This window comes from Alosa sapidissima, chromosome 4 (genome assembly GCF_018492685.1).
Source record: "Alosa sapidissima isolate fAloSap1 chromosome 4, fAloSap1.pri, whole genome shotgun sequence".
Taxonomy (NCBI): Eukaryota; Metazoa; Chordata; class Actinopteri; order Clupeiformes; family Clupeidae; genus Alosa; species Alosa sapidissima.
In genome coordinates this window covers 4,500,499-4,511,677 of record NC_055960.1, presented here as the reverse complement: position 1 = coordinate 4,511,677, position 11,179 = coordinate 4,500,499, and the positions used below count along the sequence as shown (strand labels likewise).

The following is an 11,179-nucleotide window of genomic DNA, read 5'->3' as shown; positions in this document are numbered from 1 at the left end:
AAGGGGTACCAAGGAGAGGTTGTATCCTGAGTATTGATTAAGTTTGTAGTTGATAGATTTTCTAATGATATATAGTCTGTTAACAAGTTTTTCCAATGAGTGATGTGAGCTTTTTTCTTAGATTTCCAGTTCATGAGGATTGTTTTCTTGGCGATAGTCAGCGCTACCAGCAGTGTTTTATTGCAGGAGTTGCTTAAATTGACTGTGGATGTATCACCAAGTATGCATAAGGAAGGGGATGCTGGGATGTGACAGCCAAAGATGGAAGAGAGAGATTTTGTGACACTCACCCAGAAGTGGTTGATTGGAGTGCAATGCCAAACCGCATGAATGTATGTATCTGGGTTATTTTGTGTGCAGTGAGTGCAAAGATCCGAGCCAAACCCCATTTTAGCCAATTTATGTGCAGTGAAGTGGAATCTGTGAAGAACCTTGTATTGTATTAGTTGTAGATTACTATTCTTTGTCATGAGGTAGATGTTTTTGCACATTTTGGTCCAGAAGTCGGCACCGGGAGTAATTGATAAGTCTGATTCCCATTTGTGATATGGCAGGCCAATTGTTTTTTCTGAACGAGATATAATTTTGTAAATTTGGGAGAGTATTTTTTGGGAGAGGGAATATTAAGCAGCTCTGAGATTGGTGGGGGAATGTCAAGGTTAGCTGTCTGGATGTTAATTTTTCCTAGGATAGATGATTTAATTTGCAGGTATTGTAAGAAGTGTTTACTCTTGATGCCGTGCTTCTGAACCAAACAGGAAAATGAGGCCAGATTATTGTCTTGAAGAATGTGTTGAAGGTGAGTGATGCCCTTTCCCATCCATGTGTGAAAGTTAAGTGTTTTTTTATTGACGGTGAAATCTGGGTTATTCCAAATCGGGGTGCGAATTGATGGTGCTATAGGTGAATCAGTGATGTGGTAGAATCTCCACCAGGCTGTCAGAGTAGCTGAAATTGTTGGGGCTTTGAAGGATGGATGTTTTTTGACCGACTGACTGCAGAAAGGGAGATCTGAGATTTTAATTTCTTTACAGATTGTTTGTTCTAGGTCTAACCAGGTGTTGTCTGAGGGGGTGGGGTGTAGCCATTTGTGGATGAAGTGGAGCTGGTTGGCCAGGGCATAGTGCTGGAAGTGTGGGGCCTCTAGTCCTCCCATTGCTTTTGGTTTTTGAAGAGTGGCGAGTTTGATCCTTGGGGTCTTATCTTTCCAGTAGAATTTAGTGATTAATGAATCGAGAGACTTAAACCAGAGGGTGGTGGGCTGGGTTGGAATCATAGAGAATAGATAGTTTATTTTGGGCAGTATTGTCATTTTGATTACTGAGATTCTGCCCATGATGGATAATGGGAGGTTCTTCCAGCGTTGAAGGTCATCATCTATTGAAGTGAGTAGAGGGGAATAATTTAGGCTAAATAAGTCTGACAGCCTGCGGGGAGACTTTTATCCCTAAGTAAGTGATATAGTTAGTGCAGAGTGGGATAGGTGAAGAGTTGGCTGTCACATCCCAGCTGTTGGGATGTAATGGGAGAACTGCAGATTTATTCCAATTGATTGAGTATTCAGAAATTTTAGAGAATGTGTCAATGAGTTTGATGGTTTCTTCTACTGATGTTGTGGGGTCTTGAAGAAAGAGAAGAATGTCGTCAGCATAAAGGCTGATTTTGTGATGCATATATGGAGTCTGGACACCTTTGATGAGGGGGTTCTGACGGATGGCAGCTGCTAGGGGTTCAATGAAGATTGTAAATAGTGAGGGGGAGAGTGGGCACCCCTGTCTAGTTCCCCGGTGAAGAGTGAAACTTTGTGATGTTAGTCCATTGGTGATTACTGTGGCTGAAGGAGAGGTGTATAGAAGTTTAATCCAGTTAATGAACGACTCCCCGAAGCCAAACCTCCCTAATGTGGAAAACAGGAAATTCCAGTTCACCCTATCAAAAGCTTTTTCTGCGTCCAGAGTTGCTATGATGGTATTATCTTGAAAATTTGTAGAGTGATACATTATATTTAACAGTCTGCGGGTGTTGGTGGATGAAATTCTACCTTTAATGAAGCCTGTTTGGTCTGGGTGGATAATGGATGGGGTGACCTCTGCTAATCTGTGTGCTAGCATTTTTGCGATTATCTTATTGTCCACATTGAGGAGAGAAATTGGTAGGTAGCTGGATGGCAATGTTGGGTCCTTATTGGGCTTGAGGAGCAGTGAAATTGAGGCTGTGGTGGAACTAGTTGGAAGACGTCCTTTCTGTTTTGATTCATTAATCATTCTGATGAAAAGTGGAGCTAAGATGGTCCAAAATTGTTTGTAGAACTCAGCAGGAAAGCCATCCGGACCTGGTGCTTTATTATCGGGCATCTGTTTCAGGGCATCAAACAGTTCTTGTTGAGTTATAGGTGATTCCAGGTTTTTTATTTCGGTCTCATTGAGTTGTGGTAATTCGATGCTGTTTAGGAAAGAGTCTATGAATTCCTGGTTGGGGTTTATTTCTGAAGAATATAGTTTATTGTAAAACTGGTAAAAAACATGATTTATTTCTTCAGGTGAGCTGGTTAGCTTCCCTGCTGAGTTCTTTATGACCGGGATTGTTGATTTTTCTTTGTTACGTTGGATTTGATTTGCTAAGTATTTACCTGATTTATTGCTATGGTGGAAGTTTTCCTGCCTTAGACGGTGAATCATAAATTGAGTGTGTTTATTGAGTATTTCATTGAGTTTGAATTTATGTTTCCTAAGTTTTGCCTGTGTTTCTTCAGTTGGGTTGCTTGCATTGGTTTCTTCTAACTGTTTAATTTTATTGTTGAGTTCTACTTCCTGTTCTTTTTCCTTCTTTTTTTTGTATACTGAATATGAGATGATTCTTCCTCTGAGTACTGCTTTTCCTGTTTCCCACAGAAGGGAAGGAGATGATTCAGGGGAGCCGTTCATTTCTAGAAAGAATGCCCACTCTCTCCCAACAAAACTGATGAAATTTGGGTCTTGTAAGAGGGATGTATTAAAACGCCATTTGCTAATTGGTCGCTGTTGGTTCGTTATGTTCCATTTAATTGTAACTGGGGCATGATCGCTAATGACTATGGGATGAATTGTTGAATCAGAGATATTTTTCATTATAGAGTTGCTGGTTAGAAAATAATCAATACGGGAGTATTGACAGGAGTGGTGGACCGGAGAGAAAAAAGAGTAGTATTTGGAGTCTGGGTGCTGAAGCCACCAACAATCGCCAAGGCCAGAATCACTCATGAACTGTTTTATTGTTTTTGTGGATTGCCAGATTCGTTTGCTTTTAGAGTGATCAGATCTGTCAATTGTGGGGTCTAACACTGTATTAAAGTCGCCTGCAATTATGATGGGACAGCCAGATAGAGTTGAGATGGAGGTGAAGAGGTTCTGAAAGAAAACTGGGTTGTCTGTATTAGGGCCATAAACATTAACAATTGTTACAGGGGTATTGTGAATTGAGATGTTTATGATGACAAAACGTCCTTCTGGGTCTGTGATGGTGGCGTTATGGATGAATGAGATTCTTTTGTTAATCAGAATGCAAACTCCCCTTTGTTTTGTGTTGTAATGAGATGAGAAAATGTGATTGAATTGTCTTGATTTGATGCGGGTGTAGTCTAATTCTGAGAGATGAGTTTCTTGTAGGAGACATATGTCAGCTTTTAAACTATCCAAATTATTTAAGATTTTGAGCCTCTTTGCCTGAGATCCAATCCCACGGATGTTCCAGGTCAGGAATGTAAGTGGTACCATGTTGTGATTGTACAGTTATGAAAATGTTTGATAAGGTGGGTATTGTGTGTGTGAGAGTGTGTGCAGGTGTCAGTTAGATAGGAGAGGGGGAAGGGGGGGTGGAGGAATAGGTATGTAATGTGGTGTGCGAATGAGATGTAAAGGGTAGGGGCTGAGAAGAATATAGAGCATAAAGAGGTAGGAATTTGGTTCTGGAGTGGTGACAGCATGAACATTTCCTGTTTAGCTTTGAAAACATACAGATCATAATTTGACTTTAGCCTATAGACATAATAAACAAAAACAGACAGGACACACAAGCAAACATGTATAGACAAAACACCACGAATAACATTAAACATTGAGAGAGCAAAAGAGAATGGGTGGGTAGGGGGAGCAAAAGGAATGAAACATAAGAAGAGAGAAGAGAGAGGTGATCCAAGCATCAGTAGGCAGTGGGTTAGAGAGAGTTGAGGGTGACAATGTTAATCAAGATGAATGTTGGCATGAGGTATGATGTGCTATAGCCAGGTGGTGATATTGGGGTTGCGATACAGAGTTCCATTGACATACAGTTTATCGAGTTTATACAGTTTAATGGGTCATGTTAACCCATTCCATGTGCACACATGTGCATAAACAGATACACACGCACACACATACATTCACAGTTATCATACGTATGACACATACTCACACAGTAGACATATGTACGCATGCATCCACATGCACAAACACACATACGCAGGCAAACACACAAGCACGCACACACACACACACACACCCACACACATAAACATAAACGTGTACACGCACACATGCACACATTTCAAGAATTTCTCAGAATTATGAACAGGCAAGATAGGGGTGGGGTTGTATAAAATGAATTTTACATGTGAAATCTATGAACTAATCATGTTTTGGTACTTGTTGTCTAGCAGATACCAGTGAGAATTGAGTGTGGATAATGCAATTCAGTAAGACAGTTAGAATCATATAGGCCTTTCAGCGTGATTTATTTTTGTGGAAAAAATGTGCTGGACTGGGTGGCGGTCATATTTTGTACCGCTCTGCGGTACATCTAGTTTTCCATTATTCAGTAATGACTTGACCAAAACAAAATTCAAGTGAATGTAAATATTTTAATAAAGGTGTTCCATTCCAGTGTTAACCTGATTCAATTGGATCTGTGTTTCATATGAAATGTATCATTATTAAATGTAAATATAGATCAGCACTTGCCTTGCAGTAACAATGAATTTATCAACATTCTTCTCACCACTGATAATGTGATTTGGACTTGAGACTGTATTTTGCTAGTGTTCTGTTTTCTTTCATTTTGGACACCTCATAAATTGAGTGACAGAACACCCTAACTTGTCATACTATATTTACATATTTGATATTGTTGGATTCAGTACAACCCCACCTTTCCCATAAGCCATCATATGTGTTGCTATAATAATCCCTGGTAAAGCAGCTACAAAGTAAATGAAAACATTCTGCATAGATATTCATTTTTTGCATGTCCGCTTATTTTAGGTGTATATTTACATGTCTCTATTCATTCCATACATCAAGATATTCATATCCAGTCTTTTCTAGTAGGTAAAGCAACTTCCTGACTATAAACATGCCAAGTTTCAAAGCTCTCAGAGCTTGTGTGATTGATCTGCACTAGTTTATATGCCTTAACTCCCATACGGACAGGCTATATTTTAGTCCTTTTTTGGTTTTGGGGTGTATAACAATATCTGTTAATTTAACAATCTTAGCAGTAAAATATTTTTAGCTAAGAATCCATTTCATATATGGGAGACCTTAGAGATAAGGAAAAACATTGTTGCGTTTAGTTCTACCTCCGGTAGGGGTATCTCAAAAATGTGGGGCCACTGTCACTAGCCTATAAGGACTGTTTTGATAGTACAGCTTGGGAAGTTCTGTATAGCCCTCATGGGGAGGATTTGGATAATATAACAACTTGTGTCACAGATTACATACATTTCTGTGTGAACAACACTGTACCTGTTAAAAGGGTACGTTGTTTTCCAAATAATAAACCCTGGGTGACACCTGAACTGAAAGGACTGCTTAATCAGAAAAAGAGGGTTTTTAGATCTGGGAATAAAGAGGAATTGAGGAATAACAATGCCAGAGAGGTCTGGAGAGGTTTAACAATGATCTCAGGCCATGGCAAAGTAGGGGGTAATGGACCTGAATCCGGCGATAGGGAGTGGGCAAACCATTTAAATCTATTTTTTAACCGATTTGATACTGATGCCCCCGTTACCACTTATGACCCCACCCACCAGAGCCCAGACCAATCTGTGACACCAGCATGCACCACCAGCTTGCACTACTCAGAGGTTACCCACTCCCCCCCTCCCCCCTGTCCATCTACAACTTCTGTACTCTCCAGCCCTTACCACCCTTTCCCCACTCACTCAGGGAATGCCTCCCCTGCCTGTGGGAGTATCAGTACATCACCCCCTTTCCCTAGCCTCCTCATAACTGAAGAACAGGTGAGGAAGGCCACAGGTCCTGATGGGATCAGCCCCAGACTGCTCAGGGACTGTGCGGATGAACTCAGTGGGGTCTTTCTGCACATCTTTAACACCAGCCTCAGTCTGGGGAGAGTCCCAGTCCTGTGGAAAACTTCCTGTGTGGTCCCTGTTCCAAAGATAGCACACCCCAGAGAGCCCAATCACTTCATGCCAGTGGCTCTGACATCACACCTTATGAAGAGCATGGAGAGGATTGTCCTGAACTACCTCCGTTGCCTGGTGGGCAGTGAGCTGGACCCCCTCCAGTTCGCATATCGACCAGGGGTCGGTGTGGAGCAGTGTTTCTCAAAGTGTGGTCCGGGGACCACTGGTGGTCCGCAAGCTATCTCAAGTGGTCCGCGAGCAAACGTGGTAATTGCAATAGTTGCAATATTGAACCAACTTGTATGTAAATCCTGCAACACTGCCTATAGCTAGGCCAGTTTAAATCATATGAATCCTCTGACACAATAAGCAAGGTGCAAAAACAGTAAGCAAGGTGGTTCAGTGAGTAGGCCTATTGTGTAATATAATGTTGACGTAGGACTACTGTTTTTTTTGTTTTTTTTTAGCTAGGTGGTCCGTGATTCTTTTTTTATTGGTTAAGTGGTCCTTGGTCTGAAAAAGTTTGAGAAACACTGGTGTGGAGGATGCAATAGTTTTTCTCCTCCACCGTTCTCTTTCTCACCTGGAGGGTACTGGGGGCTCTGTTAGAGTCATGTTCTTTGATTTTTCCAGTGCATTCAACATAATACAACCTGCACTACAGAGGGGGAGGCTAGAAGGAGCTGGAGTCGACTGTCATCTTGCTGCTTGGATCATCAACTACCTCACCAACAGACCACAGTACGTGAGGCTACGTGACTGTGAGACAGATGTGGTGGTCTGTAGCACAGGGGCCCCACAAGGCACAGTGCTCTCCCCCTTTCTCTTTTCCCTGTATACCTCAGACTTCCAATACGACAGATAGCTGCCATCTCCAGAAATGTTCTGATGACACAGCTATTGTTGGCTGTGTTAAGAAGGGGAATGATCTGGAGTATAAGGGGGTCATCACCAGTTTTGTTGAATGGTGTGGAAAGAACCATCTGCAGATAAACACCAGTAAGACAAAGGAGATGGTGATTGACTTCAGCCGTAAGGCATTATCAGTTGCATCAGTGAACATCCAGGGAATAGACATTGAGGTGGTATCAGTCTACAAATACCTGGGTGTTCACCTTAACAATAAACTAGACTGGTCCCAAAACACAGATGCCCTGTACAAGAAGGGCCAAAGTCGTCTCCACTTGCTCAGAAGACTGAGGTCTTTTGGTGTGTGCAGGTCATTAAGGACTTTTTATGACACAGTTGTGGCGTCAGCTATTTTTTATGCTGTAGCCTGTTGGGGTAGTGGGTTTTCTGAGAGGGACAGGAAGAGAATAAATAAGCTGGTGAAAAGGGACGGCTCTGTCCTGGGCTGCCAACTAGAGCCTGTTGAGGTGGTTGGGGAGAGGAGGATGTTGGACAAATTGGCATCCATCATGGCCAATTCCTCTCATCCGCTCCATGGGACAGTGGCTGCGCAAAGCAGTTCTTTTAGTAACAGACTACTTCACCCATTATGTAAGAAGGAGTGAATGTGACCCTGCAAGGCGAAACCAGTCACTTTGCGCACGGTGCTATTTTGAGAAAATCCACAATAAACAAACGTACGGGTTAAAATGTTGAATTTCACAATTTCGCATAATTCTACAGTATACAGTCTACACTTTCATATTGTGAACAAATTTTAACGGAAAAACATACGTTTTGACTGTTAAACCCTGACTTTACTTAGGTCGCTATTAGGTTTTACGGTAGAGCTAAAATTTACTCAATGTGTCAGCTCTCTATCGTTCTTGGCAGGTGTAACCGAATATGAATGTGAAAGACTTGCCTTTCAGGGCACGAACGGTCAAAAGCACAAACTTTTAGAAATATCCTGGCGTCATTTTAGGGACCAGAGGGGTATTCCAAGTACGTGGTTTAGTGGCAAACCTGGGTAACTTAACTAAGAGTAAGTGGTAAACCTCCTACAACAAGAGCCCTATGGTATTATTTTGTTAGGATAATGAAGCCATACAGCTCTTCTATTAGGAGGTTTATCACTTACTCTGAGTTAACTTACTCAGGTTTGTCACTAAACCATGTACTTGGAATACCCCCCAGGAGAAGTTTTCCATTGACGTAGTGCATTTTAAAAGTAGGTTATACACAATCTGTGTACACAGAACTTCCTCTCCCCTTACTTCCCCCGAAATACATTAATTATATTCTATAGTGACACCTTAGACACTCACTGCACGGTTGATGAAACTGCACTGTCAGTCATCCGCTTCAAAGTCACGCTACCGTAAAGCTAATAATAATTGTGCCCTCACACTATCGCACGTGACAATTTACTTAAAAAGTTGATTTTCTCCTCTTCGTATCGTGATAGGAGAACCATGCCAACTTTGGATGCGGTTATCTTAGCGATACTTTTTGCAATACCCTCAATATACATATCGTTGGAAAGCTTAGTTTATGGCCATTCATGTGAGTACAATAACTTAATTTTCTAAAATTTACCAAAGCGACTGGTTTTGCCTAGCAGGGTCACATGCAATGCAACAGTTGCACAATGCAATGCAAGTTATCCCAAAAACTCCTTTCAGCCAGACATTTATGGGAGAGGTAAAGGTTAGACCAGTGAAATAGCCATTTTGCCACAGTTGCCAGATGGTGACGCTATGCCAGGCATACATTTTGGGCATATGAATATCATTGTCATAATAATCAAAACAATGTTTCAGCCAACCAGGTTGCAAAATAGCGCCCTATGTCTGTTGCTCATGACTTAGGCTACAGTAGAAGTGAATTGGGCACTAACTTTGGTCTTGGAGAATATGATCCAACTAACGTGACGATCTGTACTGAAATAAAGGCAGGGAAGGTAACATTTCTCAGTATAAATGACCAAAATGTGTACTAACAAAACACTATGCAAATCAGATTTATCTACTGAAACGGAAACCCCAGAGTTTGTTTTGTATTCTAGGCTACTTATTACCAACTAGCATGAAGTACAGAGCTACACTAACAGTATAATAGTATAGTACAGTATATACTCTTTATAGGGGTGCCTTGCTCAAGGGCACTTAGGCCATTCCTACTGGTCGGGGTTCGAACTGGCAACCCTCCGGTTACAAGTCCGAAGCCCTAACCAGTAGGCCACGGCTGCCCCAACCTAAACACACCAGCGAGGTACAACAACTAGGCTACACTCATACCACATGCATAGTTTAGCTGAGCTATGGTAAAACCAAAAAACATACATGCAAGTGTATTAGCTGCATATACTCAACGCAGATACATGAATCTAGCTAGTTGTATTTTTTGTGCAAGACTGAAATAAGTGTTGCGAGTAGGCTTCATGAAAGCGTAGCAGCTACTATGGGGAAACTGTAAGTATCAGTGGGTGTTATCGTAATTTTTTTATGAGTACGAGTATATGGGCCAAGTATCGGCCCATCACTAGTTGTTAGACAAACTGATCACACATTTCAGATATCCAACTGTAACTAGCAAAGTGAAAGTGAGATTGTGCAGTCTACACTGTGTTCCAAATTATTATGCAAATTCCATTTTTCTCAGATTTTCCTAAATAGTTGATGCAAATGACAGTCAGTGTAATTTTCAAGTCATCAACCGTTAAGAGTATTATTCGAAATGTATTGAACAAACCTCCCAATGATAACAGTATTTTTTCTTTTCAAAAATAAAAAACTCAAAATGCACTGTTCCAAATTATTATGCACAACAGAGTTTCAAAACATTGTATAGATTGTAAAGAACTAAAAATGGTCATTTGTTGAATTTGCAGCATTAGGAGATGATGCCCATAGCAGCCAATGACCCAGAGGTATTCTTTGCAGCACGAGATGGTGCATTGTCATGCATAAAGATGATTTTGCTACGGAAGGCACGGTTCTTCTTTTTGTAGAGTTTTGTTAGAAACTCTGCATACTTTGCTGAGGTAATTTTCCCACCGTCAGGGACCGTAAAGGGCCTACCAGCTCTTTCCCCATGATTCTGGCCCAAAACATGACTCCGCCCCCTCCTTGCTGACGTCTCAGCCTTGTTGGGACATGTTGGCTATTCACCAACCATCCATCTGGACCATCTAAGGTTGAACGGCACTCATCCGTAAACAAAACTGTTTGAAAATTAGTTTTCATGTATTCCTGAGCCCACTGCAACTGTTTCTGCTTGTGAGCATTGTTTAGGGGTGGCCGAATAGTAGGTTTATGCACACTTGCAAACTTCTTGAGGATCCTACACCTTGAGGTTTGCGGGACTCCAGAGGCACCACCGGCTTCAAATACCTGTTTGTTGCTTTGCAGTGGCATTTTAGCAGCTGCTCTTTTAATCCTATGAATTTGTCTGGCAGAAACCTTCACAGTACGATGATCACGCATAAGTTTTCAGGAAATATCCAATGTTTTCATACTTTGTTCAACATCCTTTGTTCAACAGCCTTTTAGCAGCAGAGATCCTTTTTCTTTCCCATATTGCTTGAAACATGTGGCATGCTTAAGGCTACGTTTACACGAAGCAGGGTATTTTCCTAAACGAATATCTGGCCATCTACGTTTGCAAATAAAACTGCATTTACACGAGACCGTTTTTTTTTTAAATGTGTTTACACGAACCCGTGTACATACATGCTGTCATGAGCACGCCAAACCACAGTGGCAGTCTAACGATAAGCTCAAGCTCACATTAACCAATCAGAACCCTGAAACATCGCACGTGAGAACATGTAAATGTAAACATTGGTCGCACATTTGGTGTACTTCTGTCGCATACTGTGACGTTGGCTGCCCAAAACTCCGTTTACCA

General features: G+C 41.5%; 1 long non-coding RNA gene across 1 annotated transcript; it reads left to right on the top strand.

The window, feature by feature from the left end:
* The first annotated feature begins 1,121 nt into the window (after nucleotides 1–1,121).
* LOC121707239 lies at nucleotides 1,122–10,964 on the top strand. Its single transcript, XR_006031273.1, has 3 exons — nucleotides 1,122–1,132; nucleotides 7,575–7,580; nucleotides 10,876–10,964. It is a non-coding gene; the product is annotated as an uncharacterized LOC121707239 (long non-coding RNA).
* The last annotated feature ends 215 nt before the right edge of the window (nucleotides 10,965–11,179 follow it).